The following is a 19,440-nucleotide window of genomic DNA, read 5'->3' on the forward strand; positions in this document are numbered from 1 at the left end:
AATATAGGAAAAATGTTTCATTTGTAACAAACCCTGCACTGTGCAGTGCCTGATAAATAAGAAATTGTTGGCCATAGACCAGACACGGATTAGTACCAGAATTTATAATAAAAGGGTTGTCAATCTATGCTGCAACCTCACCCATCTTAGTAAATAGATGCTATTGACTCCCTCTTCCAGCTACTCTCTGCCACATGCGCAAGCATTGGTACATAATCAACCAATAATTTGAACCTGGAACCCTATGACCCAGGAGGTTCCGCTACAAGTCCATTGGCATCTGGGCCTGTCAATTCGAAGGGGATATAATTTCCTCCAGACATAGCAGTATTGGTGATAACAGATATCAGTTAATTGTGTTGGACAGGGGCGGCTCCTCCACGTGGGCGTCAGAGCGTCGCCCCACTGCTTTCTCACAGTGCGAGAAGCAGAAACGTAAAATGGTATAAATAAAATTTTATGTTTCTGCTTCTAGCACTGCAAGAAAGCAGCAGAAGGGTATGCCTGGTTAGGGGCGGGCGGGTTGGGATAGGAGTGGCTAGCCCAATGTTAGGGCGCTGACTGTTTGGTCGGCCGACCAAACCAGTCATAGCACTCTCCGTTTTCTTCATGTAGGCTGCTGCGCAGCCTGCATGAAGAGAGCGGTCTCCCCATAGACGCCTGTAAGGACGGCGTCCTAGCCAATCACAACGCTGCCATAGCAGCGTTGTGATTGGCTTAAGGGAAGAGAGGGAGGCTGCCTGCGTCTGCTTCCTATTTGCAGAGAGCAGGAGGCGCGACGCGGGAGTCCGGCACTGGAGGCAAAGGTAAGTTTGAAATAAAAATTCCATTTAATTAACCCCCCACCATTTCCTCGTGGAAGACCCCGCCCCACCGCCACCCGCGATTCATGCCAGCCGCGACTAGTGTTGGAGCACAGCCATAGGGAACTTAATAACTCACATGACCGAGAAATCTTATATTATCTCCTCGCCCGTCTTCCTCGCCCCATTCCACACTGTTGGAGCCTTTCTACTCCTGGGACGAGGGCCGACATGCTACTGCCTTATCATTTAAAAAATCTACAAACAAGGCCCTGGGTCAGGGCAGACTTTAGCTCTGGTGGAACCTGGAGCAACAAGGCTTTTTGGCGCCGCCATTACCTCCACCTCGGATTCCTTCACTACCACCTGGCAAAAGTACCCCTTATCTCTCGATAGCCCCGCTGCCACGTGCATTTCATTTGGTTTAAAGTGCTGGTAAAGCCGGTTTTACTAATCCACTCAGCCATCCACAAAAAATGCATATCTGTTCTCTGCAGCAGGCATATTAACCCTCTACACTACTTTATGGCAAATCAAAACAGCCATTAGACAAAACTCATTTTTTTCTCTCTAGCAGGTATATTAACCCCAAGAGTTATCTTGAGATTTAATTACTTCCTGAATACTGACCACATACGAAACTATGCAGTTGGTGCTTTTCACCCTAAGTTATTGCTCAACACCGCGCCCCCTCCGAGTTCAGTGCCCCCTTTCAGGTCAGCGCCAAGTGTGGCCGCACCAGTCACACTGCCCTAAAGCCGGCCCATTACTGGATATCAGTGGGTTGGGCCATTAGCTCCTCCTGCTCTTTGTTTTCAGGGCTTCTGCACAAGCTCGGTAAGTCTACTTGCATTCTTTATTTATGTAATGAGCGATGCTGTTTTAGCAGATCATGTCACTGTATTATATCTATATAGTTTGCATGGTGCCTGAGTAGACACAGGGGAGAGAAGAGTCTGGGCTGAGAGCATGCTCTAGTGGCCCAGCTATCGCAGAAAGGGGTGTGCTGCAACAGTCGATCGCCAGTTCAGGGATAACCTCTGTAGGCACTCTCAGAAGAATTTCCCCCTTATATTAAAGTGGACCCTCTTACGAAACATTTTGACAAAGTCTGGACTCTGTTTATAGTAAGTACATATGCCAAAAATGGAGTCCAGACTTTGTTAAAATATTTTTATACCTTCTCAGGCTTGCTTCAAAATTGTTCAGACTTCTCTTCCACTTTATTTGTCATGGAATAGCAGGTATGTTTTCTCTCTGATATTTCGTTTGATCTTCTAGGTTCAGACGCATCTGCTTCTGGAGCAGCGATCGCAGCCAGACATCACCTGTGGATGCAGTCCTGGAAGGCCGATGCTTCTCAGACATCTTTGCTGATGCACTTACTTTTTTCTGGTTCTAAGTAGTTTGGCCCTCACCTTGAGGAACTTGGGGGCATATCAGCAAGCAGCAGCGATAATTATCACTGGCCGCGTTTAGCGTGCATAATCATATAGCTAAGTCGGGAAAATAGCAGGCGTAAGAAACCGGCGATATACCCGGTTAGCGCTACTTTTAATGACGCAAGACGGGTTAGCGATTTCCCAGTAAATAGGGAGAAGCAGTGGTTAGCGATTATTCCCACTAAACGCCTACCTCGCATCTCATTAGCGATGCGAGGAGCTAAGATGATGGGCGCTAAGGCATGGATTCACGTGTTAGCGTGTCCATGCTGACAGGGCGTTAAAATTATTGCCACTTTTCACCCGAAAACGGGCGCAAAAGCAGCAATAATTTTAACGCCGGGCCTTGTTGATATGCCCCTTGCTAAGAAGTCGACAGAGAATCCTAAATTACGACAGCCAGTGTGGTCAGCATTCAGGGGAGAGGAACTCTGTTCAACAACCAAAGGAGCATCTCAGCCCTTTTGAGGAAGGTGTTGCGGGCGGGGGACCCATCTGTCAGACAAATCCAGGTCTCAGTCAATATATCCTAACTCCACTCTTGGACCTTCAAAAGCCTGACTATGCCAAAAGTGCGCCAGAACTGGGTGGAGGTTGGCTACCTTTTTTTTTTCTAAACAATTGGAACACTCACATTTCAGACAAATGTGTCTTGGAAATTATATCATCAGGACATCAGATACGTTTACAACAAATTTCTGTACAGAGGTTCATCAAAACTCTTGGGATGCAGATTGCCAGAGAGCATTGTTGGACAGAGTGCAGGCTCTGTTGTCAAAGGCAACAATTGTACCAGTCCCAGTTGATCAGAGAAAGACAGGAGTTTACTCAATAATCTTTCTGATACAGAAGTTGTCAGGTGGTTTCAGGCCAGTGTAATGTAATGTAATGTAATGTAATTAGGTTTTGTATAGCGCTGGTTGCACTCCATGGAGCATCTTTGCGCTTCTGAGTAAGAAAAAAGGATCAGATGAAAAGATTCTTATGATGTTTCGGAGATGGAGTGTTATATCAGATTTTTACATTTTGTGTCAGATAACGTATAAATCCAAGTTTTGAGGGTGCTTCTGAAAGAAATTTCTGTGGAAGTTTGCCGAAGGGAGGACGGCAGAGAGTTCCAGGCTTTGGATCCCAAAACTGCCAGGGACTTGCCTCCTTTGGTTTTAAGTCTGAACTTAGGGATAGTGAGAAAATTCTCATTTTGAGATCTCAGACATCGTGCAGGGGCATAGTGTTGGAACATGTTTTCAATGTATTTGGGTCCTGTTTTGTTAAATGCCCTAAAGGTAATTAGCAGGATTTTAAACAACACCCTTTTGTGTATTGGCAGCCAATGCAGTATGTTCAGAGCTGTTGAAGCTGAGGTCCTTCTTTTCCAGCCCAACACTAATCTGGCCGCTGCATGTTGTACCATTTGCAGTTTATGGCATACTGTCCTATTTGTTCCCGCATATATACTATTACAGTAGTCAATGCGGGAAGTAATAAGGGCAACCGCCACCGTCTTTCTTGCTGCAAAAGGGATCAGATCGAAAAATTTCCTAAGTCCCTTTATTATGCCGAAGCAGATTCCTGCCACGGCATTTGCTTGTTGTTTAAAGCTCAGAGAAGGGTCAAATTTTATTCCCAGATTACGGACTGCATTTGCTGTATTGGGAGGGACGGTGGCGTCTTCTGGCCACCATAGAGTTGGGTTGAAGGAGTTGTTTTTTCCAACAGGTAGAATCTCAGTTTTCCCTGAATTGCATTTAAGATGATTTGTGCTCATCCAGTGGAAAGTAGCCTTCATACAGTTCTGGAGTCTAGCTTCTGCTTGGCTGGATTCATCCTCCATCACTAAGATGAGTTGTGTATCATCTGCATATGCGATGGTAGCTATGCCGAAGGATGATATGAGGGCAATCAGGGGAGCCATATATACATTGAAAAGTGTCGGACTCAAACACGAGCCCTGTGGCACACCTGAATTCAGTGGGATTTCTGCTGATCTAAATTGGCCCAAGGTAACCACTTGTCGTCTGTTTGTCAAAAAACTCTTTAGCCAGCTCAGTACCTTGCCCGTTATTCCTGCCGCGGTTAATCAGTCTATCAAGATGGTATGAGACACCGTGTCGAAGGCCGCGGATAGGTCTAAAAGTATGAGGACAGCTTTTTTTCCCTGGTCTAGTGCTGTTCTAAGTGTTTCCACGGAGAAATTTAGAGCCGATTCAGTCGAATGTTTTGCTCTGAAGCCAGCTTGGTTCGGGTGCCAGATGTTATTTGCCTCTAAAAAAGAGGTGAGCTGTTTATTTACTTCCTTTTCTGTAAGTTTACAGAAAGTAGGGAGTAGTGAAATTGGTCGTAGATTGGTGAGAATGGCGGGGTCTGGTAAGGGCTTTTTCTGTAGGGGTCTCACTGCTGCAACTTTCCATTCTTCAGGGACTACTCCCTGGGAAAGTGAGGAGTTAATGATATTATTAATGATCGGATTTACGATCTCCACCATGGTGTGGAGGACGTAGGGGGGGCAGGGATCAAAGGGAGAACCAGATTTGATTTTAAGAATTTGTCTCTTGGATTCTTCAAGGCTGACTTCCTGAAAGAAAGATAACTGGCTTATTGTGTGATTATTTTTATTCTGTAACTCATTCAGGGAGAGGGGATCTGGGAAGTCTTTGATGATCGTTTGTATTTTCTCGTGGAAATAGTCCGCGATATTATTACATAGGGTTTGCGAGGGGGGAATATCTCTCTGCATGTTCTTTGGATTTATAAAAGAATTGACAATATTAAAGATATCTTTTTGTTTATTATTACTGTTAATTATGGCATCGGTAAAAAAGACCTTTTTGGCTGTTTTTATCATCCCATGGTAGTGTCGGCGGGCCATTTTGTACTTGGTCTGGTCAGTTATATTATATTTTGTGCGCCAGGTCCGTTCCAATGCTCTAACTTTCCTCTGTTCTTCCTTTAGTCTTTGAGAAAACCAAGGGGCAGAGGTTCTATGCTTATTATTACGTCTTACACTTGGTTTTATTTTATCATTTTTCATAGCTAGAGCATCCATCCATTTCCTGAAGGACTGACTGTCCTTCTCGGGGTTCCCAACTACTGATGGTCTAGTTTCAAGTGCCTTGGTTAGAAGACCCGGGTTTTCTATCAGGTTCTTCCAGTGAGGCCCACCCTGAGGGATGCAGGGCTTCGTCCGTGGTCTATGTTTCATAATTCCTAGGAGTTCGAAAGGGATGTAGCAGTGATCTGACCAGGTTAATTCTTGAGGGGGTTTTACGAGAAGTGTGTCCAAGTTTGAGCAAATGCAGTCAAGGATATGACCTGCATTATGTGTGGGCATAGTAGTAAGTATTTTGAGGCCAAGGACCTTCATTATTTCCGTAAAACCTAGGGTAGTATAATCTGAGCAGGAGTCAAGGTGTATGTTTGTGTCTCCTAAGATTGTAAAATTAGCCGATTTTAGGGCTAGATCTCCTGTTATTTCTCCTATGCTGCTCAGAAAATCAGTAGGTGTTCCTGGAGGTCGATAAATTAGTATTCCTGAGAAGGTGAAAGAGTCGTGAATTCGTAGGGCGAAGCCTATGCTTTCCGCACCTTTGATACCTGGGATAGGAAAGGTCGTGCAGCTCAGAGAGTCTCTATGGACAATTGCTATTCCTCCTCCCCTCTGGAGGGGTCTATCTTGTCTGGTAATAAGATACCCCTGCGGAAGAGCAGTTGTCACGTCTGGATTGCTATTTGGGGTTAGCCAGGTTTCTGTCATAAAGAGACAGTCCAGCTCCCTTTCCAGGATTAGGTCAAAAATGTGTTGTGCATGCTTAGCCATGGACCTGACATTAACAAGCCCACAAAGTAGGTTTTCCGTTTTGTTGGCCCTTAGGGGGCTCTTTATTGGAGTGTTGCCAAGACTGTTCGTACCCACATTGCAGCACCAAGGTTGTGCCCAGTTTTCCATGTTCCATGATGGTATACAGCTAGATGTTTTGGTCTGTAATCTTAGCAGGGTATCCCTGGAATATTGAAGGAGTCGGCCAGGGGATATGGCCCTGGGCCCGGGCGAGGCACGGACGGGCGCAGACGGGCTTACCTTTGGCGCACCTTTGGCGCTCCGCTGCGCCCGTTCGCTGCGCTCCCCGGGAGAGTGCGTCATTTTATCCCGTTGGTAACGTGATGTCGGGGAGGGGCCAAGCTATCGTCTGCTCGCCCTATCCAAGATGGCGGGTTCCCAGGCAGCGCCTACTCGGCTGCTATGGGGCTAAAGGAGGCACAGGTAAGGAGGCTCTAAGGCTTTAACATTAGTCAAGTCTTTCAGAGCGATCCCGCACTCCGCTACACACAGTATCGTTTGGCAATTTAAAAAAGCAATGCGATAACAATCAGTGCTCAAATCAAATTTAACAGGTTTTTTTAAAAAGCTCTGTCCCGGCTTCCGCCTCAGGACTCTCTCAATACATCCACACTCACTCGTAATCCACACTCACTCGTAATCTTAGTGTTAAACCTAAAAACCTTCAACTCGTATATTCTACAATGTTGGTACTGAAGAATAACTTGAAATATGAAGATGGGCTGGTCCAGTCAAAACAATATCACAAAGAGGCAGGATGAAAACTCAGGGCCCCAGACAATGCTGTGTGTAGATCTGTGGCTGTAAGCAGATGCATCTTGCAGCAGCAGCTTGATGGAGGTTCATTGAGCTGGATTTGGCTCAACACAGACAGGGGACCTTTGCAGCTCTGCAATTTGATTTCTTCCCAATAATTTGTAAAATGTCCTGACTAAGTTGTTGGTTTCTTCAGGCTATTCTACTACATAAAGCTTGCTTTAAAAAAAGTTGCCCTGTTTACATTTTTGGTAATCTTTAGGGGTATGCTTAATTTGCTTTTGTGTAATTGCACATAATGTGTGGAAAAGTATGCAAAATGATGAGCAACTATGCCAAATTCAAACCTATCATTTAGAACTATGGGGCATATTATCAAAAAACGGCGTTAACATTATTTACACAGAAATTTTACTACGATTAGGCAGAAATAAGGCAAACAGCCAGAACGTTAGCAACTGTTGATCGTGATACTTGTGTTTTTTGCTCTATTTTTTATTGTTAAATGCATTCTTGCATTAAAAATTGAGATGAGGATGTATTTTGCATTAATATATGGGGCATATTATCAAACACGGCGTTAAACTTATCGCCGCTTTAGCGGAAGAAAACTGCCGCTAAAGCGGCGATAATGGGCTTGATAATATGCCGGTGAGAATTCCAATAGAAGCCCATGTTGACACCAGAACATCAAGTGAAGGAGTAGGACAGATGCCTTTCTCATTAGGAATGTGGTTTCCAGTAAAGTTTACACTTTGTGTAGTAGGGTATTCCTGGATAATTTTATTTCTAGGTCCCTCATTCTCACCCTTTTAAATCCTTGGTACTGGGCATCAGCTGGGCACTCCTGGTGTTGCTGGATAAATCTTGGCCATTTTAATGATTGCATTATATATTTACCACTTCCGCGTGGCCATAAGGGGACACAAGGCATCTCATTAGCATGGAGATCTACTTATCTATAATAACCCTCGCCTTTTCTATGGCCGGAGCCTCTCTCTTGGCTATAATTCAGAGGGGTTCATAAGGGAACGGTAGCCTTCGGGCAGAAATACACGGAGCTGCCTAAGAATCATATTAACACTCTTATGCAATACTGTGGACTCCAAAGATTGGGATTCAAGCGATAGAATTTTAGCATTAATGCCCTCAGTTCCACTGTCACTTGAGTACTCTTTACGATCACATTCAATGTCACTCGATGCCACAACATATGTGATGTTGTGTCATTATTCTTGTTTTCTGAAGGACCTTCCCCATGTTCAATGACAGGAACAATGAAGAGAGATGTGGAAGTAATGCTTTGATTACAAAACGGTAATTCTTATTAGTACTAGTCCTTCTCTTTCTCGTCCGAGTCGCTATGACCCACCTCTCGTGAAGTGCACCTCCTTCGTGGTTGACTTGGAAATGGTCAGAGGAGTATTGGAGTTGCCAGTCAATTCATAGTGCCTAGCAGGGGGGTGGCACTTGCATTAAACTGAAGCTGTCCTATCTCAAGGTGAGATTCGCCTATAAGGAATGACTTTGAGGAGGAGGAAGACTAGGACTCATGAAGATCAAGCAGAAGGGAACCATAATTTCCGGGTATGTCTACACGAACAGACATGTTACTGGAACAAGCTAACTCTATGAGCACGAGGGAAGAGCACCGTTTGAATAATAAAAAACATAGGGGCATATTAGCAAGGGCAATATCGCCGCTTTAGCGGCACTTTTTGCCTCTAAAGCGACGATATTATTATCGTCCTATCAGCAAGCTGTCGCTAACAGCTGTTAGCGACAGCTTTCTCGTGAAAGCGACCGTGTTGGGTGCCGCTTTGCATGTCAGTGATATTTATCGCTAATGACATGCAAAGTAGGCATTCCCGAGCACAAGACCAGGAAAACAGCCGCTAACGGGCCTATCGCCTATAAGCAATGAGGCCCTGGCCCCGGTTAGCGACGTTAAAAGTCGCGCTAACTGGGGTCATCGCTGGATTTTTAACACCTGCCCAAAACCTGACTAGTGCATACTTAACATGTGGGGGTGGATTATGCTGATACGACCACAGGGTCGTATCAGCAAGGTTTCCCCCGTCCCCCATGCAACATTGCTGGTTTTGTAGCGATGTTGGCTAATTTCTGCTGCTATCCCTGGATTATTTATCGCCATGGCGCTAATTGTTGCTAATACAGCGTTAGCGTGGTGATATATTCCAGCGATAGCAGGCGATAATTATTTTCGCGCTAAGCGCGCTCTGCGATGTTTATCACAGTTTCTTGCTAATATGGCCCATAGCTCCGTAGTGCCAGTCAGCCTGTTATGGAAATAGGGGTTGACTCTGAGGTAAGTGGAGCAGTATGCTGCGGAAGGGCATACTGCTCGGTTACTACTCCAGCAGCCTGTGCCTCCTCCGCTGTTTTGACACAGGCATCCCTCCTGCACGTGGCAGGAGGAATTTCTGAGTGGAAATGGACCTGGATTCACGGCTTTGTGAAAAACAGACTGGTAATTCTGGCAAGTGCATGACAGTGGCGTAGCTGAGCCCTTTGCCGCCCGTGGCAGTCCCAGCCTTTTCCACATTTCCACATCGCTGCGGCCCTGAAAAGGGGGGGGGGGGAGTTCTGCCAATGGATTCCTGCCTTTTTCGTCCCACGTGGCCACAGGTAAGAAGAGGAGGGGGAGGCCACCGCCCCAAAAGCTTGTGCCGCCCGGGGTGGACCGCCCCCCCCCCTTCCGCACCCCCTTGCTACGCCAGTGGTGCATGTTAGTAACCATTCTAGGTACAGGAGCTCAGTGATTCCTGCCCCAATGTTTCCACACCCCGTGCAACCTGCTTCTAATTTCAAATCCACACTCGGCTAATGTCACCGGGAGAGGGAGTCTTTGAAGGCTCATTACCCCCTTGTTCATCACACGTAAATGTGGCTTAAAAACACAGAGGTCCTTAGCATGGGATAGACTCGGTATTAACCAGTGCTTTAAATGGGCCGGTACTCACCGGTACTGAGTACCGGCACTTCCGATTTTTTTTGCCGTCAGTACCGGCACTTCTCTGTAGCCAGGGAGAGTACCGGTATCCTGATCCTCGGCACGGGAGGCTCAGGTTAGGTTTCTGCTCCAATACAGGGCAGAGGCCGCTCTGCTTCTGTGCAGCTTGTAATTAACTCGGCTGAAGTATCCTTTTCCAGAGTTGCTGGTGAAGATTCCAGCAGCGCCCATTTGAATGTCCTGAAACTGCAGGGGTTGGAGAGGGCTTGTGTCACGCTGTGATTAACAGGACAGGGTCTCTAGACTGACACTGCACTGTCAATCAGATGCGCAGCGACCATTCGGGTGAAAGTGCCATCATGACTTCAGTTTGTGCTATGAGTTAATCTGTGTTTTTTACCATAAACACATTTCTCATGTGTTTCAATATGTGCTGCAACTGGTACAGAGGTCTCTATGTATGATGATATTTTGCCCTTATCCCCGCCCCTAGCCCCGCCCACTTGCCACACCTCTCTTTTAATGAGTACCTGCCCTTATTTTTCCCCATTTAAAGCACTGGTATTAACTCTATTTCCTGGCCCTCTCCTCTCCAGCTCCATTGGCTAAAGGGAGCACACAGCCGCAGACACACCTTGTTCATTTGCCTAGACTTGTCATGCAGGATGCATTTACAGACTGAATTAAATCTTTTTGAGTAAATTATAGTCCGTTCCATGTGCTGCAATCAATCCCGCAGCTAATGACTTATGATATAGTATCATTCGAGGAGCCTAATTAGAGAAATTGAGATGCTTGGCCATGTGTCGAGCACACAATGATTTTTCTCTCATCCAATCTTCCTCGTGAAGTATTCCGGAGGTCTGTCCGTTTTAAATATACTTCCAGGAGGTACTCCGTATTTCATAAGGCGAGCACGATGCAGGCAGGGGAGGGGGCACAAGTAATACATTTGCCTACCGTAATTAAAAAGAGCGTCGGTCTGCATAAAACTCACGCGATAACGTCTTCAGCAGAACAGTAATGTCTGTGCGCGGGCAGCGCTCGTTCGTTCTCTCACTCACCTACTCCTTCGGTTGCAAGGTCAAGAAATCCCTGCACCAACAGACAGCCCCTTCTCTCACGAACAAAGTGTAGACATTATAAAAAACACTGCTGGAATCAGAAACAATAATTCCGGTGTAGTGTCTCGGGCCCTAGGCCCACATGTCAGGACAAGGACCACACAGACACGATAGTATGTTATTGGAACTGGCCCAGGGCACGTGAGCCCGGCCCCTTTTATTTGCAGGGTCATCTGACTGGTGAGCAGGGCTTTAAGTGGAATGAAAAAACTGGGGGGGTCTCTCAAAGGGGCGTGGTCACTGTAATTAAGGGTGTGGCTTTAAAACACCTAAGCTAAAAATCTGTGTTTAGCATGGTGTGCCGCCCGACTTGTATTTTGCTGTTCCTGTCATTGCGTCCAGATATATGATACAACAAGTCACATCATACCTACAAGTCAGGACTATTGGGTTTGTCAATGGTTGCTAGTTGCATAAGATAAATAAGCAGCAACGATGGCTTGTATATAATATTGAAAAAACTTCCACTTAAAGCCCTGGTGACACCACAACAATGTTGCTGCGCCTGAGTTTCAAAAAGAGAAGGGAAATCCAGAGAGAAAATGACTCTCTTTAAAGGATTTCCCTTCCTCTACAACGCTCACCACGCGCACATCAATGTGCCTGCTGTCACTGCAGTCTGGATAAAAAAAACGAACCGCCTGTGCCAGAGCACAAAACAGAGCCCGATAGAGACCCGTTTAGAGGCCCCTTTAAAAAAACTGCTGGTGCTCAGACCCAGTGAGACCCGGCCCACTTAAAGCCCTGCCGGTGATGCCTGTGATGGGTGGGTGTAAAGTGTGGGGTACACACAGGCAGAACACTAGAACGTGACCAGCAGGACACTACATCCCTCCCAAACTTTAATGGAAGAAAAACAAACATAAGTCCAAATAAGTAATACACAGCACCAAATGAGTCTCTTCAGACCATCTGCCAGGCAGCGCTGGAGATTTGGACAGCATGGTCAGGATGCTTTAATCCACCTTGGCAATGTAGTTCAGACTGGCCTGGTCTCGCGGTGTAGAAGTCTATTTTCATCGTTGTAATAACAATGTATCTGGAGCGGTAGTGAAGTTCACTTTGGGGATCTTGCATGCGCTCAGGATCCGGTGGACGACAAACCTATAGCTATTGAGGATGACCTTGGTGGACGAGGCTCTTCCTTGGAGGCAACATACTTGACGATCTTTCCACTTCCCAATAGCCGAGCAGCTTCAGACTTGCCTCTCTTGCCTGGACTCCTCTGTCACTGGAGTTTCCTGGAGCACCTTCCTGCCGGGCTGCCATGAGACCGTGTGGACTGTGCGGGCTTCGTGTAGATCATGCAAAGGATTCACTGAGGAACTGCCTACAGGACCACAGCCAAGTAGCTCATGTAGCTGCAGAGGGTGGTGTCTCAGTCTGGGTGTTCTTGCAATCAGGGCTCAGGTTCTGTGCCTTCCTCAGATGTTTTTTTGGGTGACCAGTCTCCATCTGCGATCTCCGTGCTTCCCAGTCCCTGTCGTGGAGCTGCTGCCGACGCATCTTTCCGATCCGGATTCCCCTCTCACAGGAATTCCGTTGAGGCCCTTGCCCCTGGATTGCCTCGTGACCGCGTGGGCTGTGCAGGCCTTTCATAGGCCGCACTGATGGGTCACTGCAGAACTCCCAAAAGGGCCATGGCCGAGCCTTGTGTAACACCAAGGGTGGATGGTCCAATGGTTGGAATGCTCTTCTTCTGCAGCTTCTGGTTCACGGGGACACACAGAAGGTTTCTGGGCGGCAAGCTTCCCACAGCGCCAGGAATGCCTTGTTGAGCTCCGGCTGTCTCCAGTGGTTTCATCTACTCTGGTGGTGTGATGCTCTTTGATGTTCTTGGTGATGATGCACTTTGGATGATGAACATGGTAACTTTCCTTCAGTTGGGCCAACAGGTGGCGATCTCTTGCTTTCAGTGACCTTATGGATTGAGGAGGACCGGAGGGACTTCGTGGCCCCTTGCAGTTGTCTTCCAGCAGGTGCACTTGCTAGGCGTGGTGCTATCGATGTAGAGAACAACGAGAGAGCTAGGGAAGAGTGGGGTGCGTCCGTATCCCCTGTTCTTATGTCAGTTTTATCAATGGTGGACGAACCCAACGATGTGTGGTACGATCACTGTAAGACAGTGTTTGGGAACCCATTAGGTAAGTTAAAAGACCCCTCACACACCAACCTGGTTGGTGTCATGCCTCATCATTGGGGTCCCAACCGGGTGGCCGAATGCCCCCCGGTTGTGCTACGACGCCTGGCTACAGCGGAGCTGGTGTGGTGCAAGAGTGTGATGTCGTGAAGATTAAAAATATCTCTGAGAGTCCTTGCCGTTGGGAGTTTATTGCTGGCGGCTCTGGATATAATAAAAACAAGATATGTGATGCAACTACGAAAGAAATTATTATCTAATAGTTGTTAGTGTTGTAGGTCTATATGTTTCAGCCCTCATGGAGATGTATGGAGCTTTCGTCAGGACCAGTGAGATGAGTGAGTGGCAAAGTGAAAAGTGCCACGTGATAAGTGAAAAAGTTAAAAAGGTTGTTTACCTACACACTCGCTAAGGTGTCTGGACCCAATGTCTGCGAACTTGCAGACACCGCAGCGAAAAAGACATGTGGGAGGAAAAAGACTGCACAAGAACATGTATAAAACTGACACATGGGTGCCGAATATATCAGCAACTATAAAATGCAATCTTAGGTGCTGTGATGGAACAAACCTATCTGTAAGAGGATCGTACCTGTGGCAACACACAAACTGTGATAGTGTTGCATGCTGCTAAGCGTATGGTTTGTCGAAGGCAAAGCAATTTAAGGTGCTAGGAAGACGCAAACCTCTCTGTTAGCTTTATAAACCAAGTGGTTGCAATCAAGACAAGACAAACAGTGAAAGCAGATGGTGGTGCAATCTTTGCACGTAAGATGCCTAGTGAGTGAGAGGCATCAGTCGAGTAGGTGATGGTACCGTGAGGCCTCAGAATGGTAATAATAGAGGTGTGTCACAGTGAGAAACCCAGTGAGCGCATTAAGGTCAGGGCTGGCTGGGGCCGTGAGGCAGAGCGCGTTGCTAACTAAGTCTGGGTTTGCGATATTAAAAGAAAGGAGGGGGGTTGCTGTGCCCCTGTGCGCAGCGCTAAGGAAGAGGAGAGAGTAAAATAATAATTACACTATGGCTGAGTGAGATCGCTGCTCAGGATACGGGAGGAGTGCGCTCCTCACGCAAATTCTGTGAGGAGAAAAGTAACGAGAATGAGAGGCACAGCGTGGAAAGCCTGTGCAATCCACAGAAAAAGGAGCGCGTCACCTTACTTGATCGAAGAGCTGCACCCGTCTAGCACCTATTGGGGTCTCCCGTGGTCCTGGATGGTATGGGACCCGTTGTGGGGGGAGATTAAGTAGTACTGGGCTCCATAAGGTACATGCAGGCTGACCGGTGGGCGTGGGTGGGGTAGCGGTGACTGCGCAAGTGGATAGGAGAAGTGTTGGCCTTTTGCACATGCGTGAAGATGTCACATGCGCATTAGAGATGGAAGAGTGTGCCGCGCATGTGTGGGAGATGGACCTCACACCCGCGCGTGCGCAGTGAGATGTGCAGAGCAAACATGGCAAGTGGCCAATTGAAGGAAAATGTGTGAATCAGACCGCTGGGCATAAGGAGGACCGGTGCAGATGCGTGTGTAGAGACCAATGGTTAAAGACTGCACATAAGCCGGATAAATAAATAAAGGGCAGAATTAGGATCTTCTGAGACTATTCCAGGGGATATTATCGTTTAAGCCGTTGATATGGCTGGACAGACGATATATCCACCTCTGTTCTTGTTCCAAGAGGCGGTTCTGGATGTTGGGTAGGTTATGGTCTAAAGCTTCCAGGACGACCCATCTCATGTCATTGGTCGTATGGCCTTTTTCCAGAAAGTGGTTAGTCATTTTTGTGGTGTTTTTCTTGCAGCGTATCGTGCTGCGGTGTTCACAGATTCTGGTTTTAATTTTGCGGGTAGTCATACCGTTGTAGATGAGGTTACATGGGCAGATGATCCGGTACACAACATGTTCAGAAAACTACTTCGAATACGAAGGCAATCTCTATCTCCAGAAGTATGGCACTTCAATGGGGAGCGTTTTCGCTCCCAGCATAGCGGGCCTGTACGTATTTAACTTTGAGACCAAACATCTCCTCAGTAACAATCAACCACGTATTCCTCAAATCAAATTTTACAAACGATACATTGATGACATCCTTCTGATCTGGGAAGGATCCAGCGAATCGCTGGCCACCTTCTGTGACTGGCTCAACACGTGTGACCCCAACCTCCGTTTCACACATAGCTCAGACAGTCACCAGACCACATTCTTGGACCTGGATATAAAAGCAGTATCAGGAGGCCTCATGAGCAAGACTCACTTCAAACCCACTGCCCGTAACTCTCTACTACACTTTTCCAGCTTCCACCCCAGAGCTCTCCGCGAAAACCTCCCGTATGGCCAATTCCTGCGACTCCGCAGAAACTGCAGTGACCCAAAGGATTACAAATTGCAAGCCACGGACCTTTGCCACAAGCTGCACCAACGTGGTTACCCTCCAAGCATAACCAAGACAGCCAACAAGAGGGCCAGAAACCAAAACCGCGAAGGCTTACTAGAAACCTACACCAGAGAACCAACACCTCCGCCACTGACATGCGTGACCACCTACAACACGGTGACCAACAAGGTTTCCCAAATCATTAAAAAAAATTGGAAAATCTTGAACACAGGCAACCTTAGCTGGGAACCTCCCCTCCTCTCTAACAAAAGAGCAAAATCCATTAAGGACACCATTGTATCTACCAGACCCACTCACCTTCCCAGACCTATGAACACGGTCCTCAATTCCTCTGGGCCTCCCAAGCATTAAAGGACATTTTCCTTGCGGCAGCTGCAGCGTCTGCCACATCACTGAGACGACCAAACACCTCAACTTGGAACCTGGAAAAACATGGGAACTTCGCAAGCACACCAACTGTAACACAGAACATGTTGTGTACCGGATCATCTGCCCATGTAACCTCATCAACATCGGTATGACTACCCGCAAAATTAAAACCAGAATCTGTGAACACCGCAGCACGATACGCTGCAAGAAAAACACCACAAAAATGACTAACCACTTTCTGGAAAAAGGCCATACGACCAATGACATGAGATGGGTCGTCCTGGAAGCTTTAGACCATAACCTACCCAACATCCAGAACCGCCTCTTGGAACAAGAACAGAGGTGGATATATCGTCTGTCCAGCCATATCACCGGCTTAAACGATAATATCCCCTGGAATAGTCTCAGAAGATCCTAATTCTGCCCTTTATTTATTTATCCGGCTTATGTGCAGTCTTTAACCATTGGTCTCTACACACGTATCTGCACCGGTCCTCCTTATGCCCAGCGGTATGATTCACACATTTTCCTTTAATTGGCCACTTGCCATGTTTGCTCTGCACATCTCACTGCGCACGCGTGGGTGTGAGGTCAATCTCCCACACATGCGCGGCACACTCTTCCATCTCTAATTCGCACGTGACATCTTCACGCATGCGCGAAAGGCCAACACTTCTCCTCTCCACTTGCGCAGTCACCGCTTCCCCGCCCACGCCCACCGGTCAGCCTGCACATACCTTATGGAACCCAGTACTACTTAATCTCCCCCCACAACGGGTCCCACACCATCCAGGACCACGGGAGACCCCAATAGGTGCCAGGCGGGTGCAGCTCTTCGATCAAGTAAGGTGACGCGCGCCTTTTTCTGTGGATTGAACAGGCTTTCCACGCTGTGCCTCTCATGCTCGTTACTTTTTTCCTCACAGAATTTGCATGAGGAGCGCACTCCTCCCGTATCCTGAGCAGCGATCTCACTCAGCCATAGTGTAATTATTATTTTACTCTCTCCTCTTCCTTAGCGCTGTACACAGGGGCACAGCAACCCCCCTCCTTTCTTTTAATATCGCTAACCCAGACTTAGTAAGCAACGCGCTCTGCCTCACGGCCCCAGCCAGCCCTGACCTTAATACGCTCACTGGGTTTCTCACTGTGACACACCTCTATTATTACCATTCTGAGACCTCACGGTACCACTACCTACTCGACTGATGCCTCTCACTCACTAGGCATCTTACGTGCAAAGATTGCACCACCATCTGCTTTCACTGTTTGTCTTGTCTTGATTGCAACCACTTGGTTTATAAAGCTAACAGAGAGGTTTGCGTCTTCCTAGCACCTTAAATTGCTTTGCCTTCGACAAACCATACGCTTAGCAGCATGCAACACTATCATAGTTTGTGTGTTGCCACAGGTACGATCCTCTTACAGATAGGTTTGTTCCATCACAGCACCTAAATTGCATTTTATAGTTGCTGATATATTCGGCACCCATGTGTCAGTTTTATACATGTTCTTGTGCTGTCTTTTTCCTCCCACAGGTCTTTTTCGCTGCGGTGTCTGCAAGTTCGCAGACACTGGGTCCACACACCTTAGCGAGTGTGTAGGTAAACTACCTTTTTAACTTTTTCACTTATCACGTGGCACTTTTCACTTTGCCACTCACTCATCTCACTGGTCCTGACGAAAGCTCCATACATCTCCATGAGGGCTGAAACATGTAGACCTACAACACTAACAACTATTAGATAATAATTTCTTTCATAGTTGCATCACATATCTTGTTTTTATTATATCCTGAGCCGCCAGCAATAAACTCTCAACGGCAAGGACTCTCAGAGATATTTTTAATCTTCACAACATCACACTCTTGCACCACACCAGCTCCGCTGTAGCCAGGCGTCGTAGCACAACCGGGGGGCATTCGGCCACCCGGTTGGGACCCCAATGATGAAGCATGACACCAACCAGGTTGGTGTGTGAGAGGTCTTTTAACTTACCTAGTGGGTTCCCAAACACTGTCTTACAGTGATCGTACCACACATCGTTGGGTTCGTCCACCATTGATAAAAAAGTGGTGCTATCGATGCCAAGCAGCTGGAGACAGGTGAGAAGACGGTCGAACTGCGAAGCATGGGGCCTGGACGCAGATCACTCTTGCTAGCAGCTTACGGTTGGTCCTCCCTCAAAGCTATCTCCAGTGAAGTCTCTGCACCCCAGTGGCTGGCTTGTGCTTCTCCAGTGTTGGCATGTGTCCTCTGTCCTGTCGCTCTTCTTCTCTCCTTCTTGCATGCCTGTGGTGGTTGTTTGCCCTGTGGCATCATGCCACTCTCCTTCCTTTCTTCGCAGAGTGGCATCATGCCACACTCTTCTCCTTCTTCCGACCAGGTTCATCACTCGGATGTGGCTGCCTCCCACATGTCTCGTGTTTGCACCACATGGACATTTCGCTGGTATGTCCGGTTCTTGGGACGGTCTTTCCTTTTCTGCGGACCTGTCACAGGTCAGTCCTGTTGGTAGGACTTGCTTCATCCTCTTGAGGATCTTTCATGGGCACCATTTCCTCCTCTGGGATTTCCACGGTGGTCCTCTGCCAGGATGACAGGTTACCTCTTCTCTCGAGGGTGTCATGCTTGCGCCTCGAGCTTGCGCCGTTGTGGCGCCTACTCATGGCTCCGTCGGTCGGTCACTTCGTGTGGCGTGCTCTATGCTTGCGGTGTGAATGTGGCGTCTGGCCATGTTTCGTCTGTCGTCGGTGCACACATTATGGTGTCAGCTTGCTACTTGGAGGGTGCAACTCTCCTATTGCCTGTCTTTGGCCTCTGGCGACTCTGTCTTGAGGCAATGTGAGGGAAGACGCTCTGTGCTGTCTTCGGACCACTGCGGGGCTTCGCTGGCCTGGTGGAGATGTAGGGGATCTCCCTTCTGTCTTCAGCAGTGCTTCTCTGAGGAGATGTCTCTATCTTCAAGGCGCCTGCCCTTGCTGTTAGGATCGCTGGTGCTGTGTTCTATGCACCTCTGACCTTGTGCGCTCAGTCCTTCATCACGGGCGTCCTCTACTGGTGCCTTGCATGTCCGTTTTCTAGCTTATGGTGACATCTGGGGTGTGTGTAGCAAAACCCTTGTTTTCGGCGTTGTCAGGCAGCCAGTGGAAGTTGAACGCTCTGTGCTTGTCCTCCACCTACTTCCACATGGAGCTTGCTTTTCTTCTCGGGCTTGGCTGCTCTCGGTCTTATTGCCTTCTCTAGAAGTTCCTTTTTTTCCGTGACTGTCTGCTAGAGTTGCTGCCTATACTGCTGGGAGTGGATGGCTCTCCGCCTTCCTCACTGCAAGCCTGGGCAGGGTGAGGGTGCCTACTGGTGCTTTGCTGTAAGCACCTCGCAACTTAGCAGACATCCAGCTGCACCAGCTCATCGTGGAGGTAGCGCTATCAGTGTGGAGTCTTCTTCTGGAGTGAGGGTTGGCACAGAGCCCTCATGTGCTTTCTCTGTGGCACTGGGAACTTGATTGCTGTCCTTCTTGCCATGCGATTCAAAGGGAGTGTGTCAGTGGAATTAGTGATGCACGGAGGTGGTCACTTTAGGTGCTGACTGCTTGCAGCG

Source organism: Triturus cristatus, chromosome 11 (assembly GCF_964204655.1).
Source record: "Triturus cristatus chromosome 11, aTriCri1.1, whole genome shotgun sequence".
Classification (NCBI taxonomy): domain Eukaryota; kingdom Metazoa; phylum Chordata; class Amphibia; order Caudata; family Salamandridae; genus Triturus; species Triturus cristatus.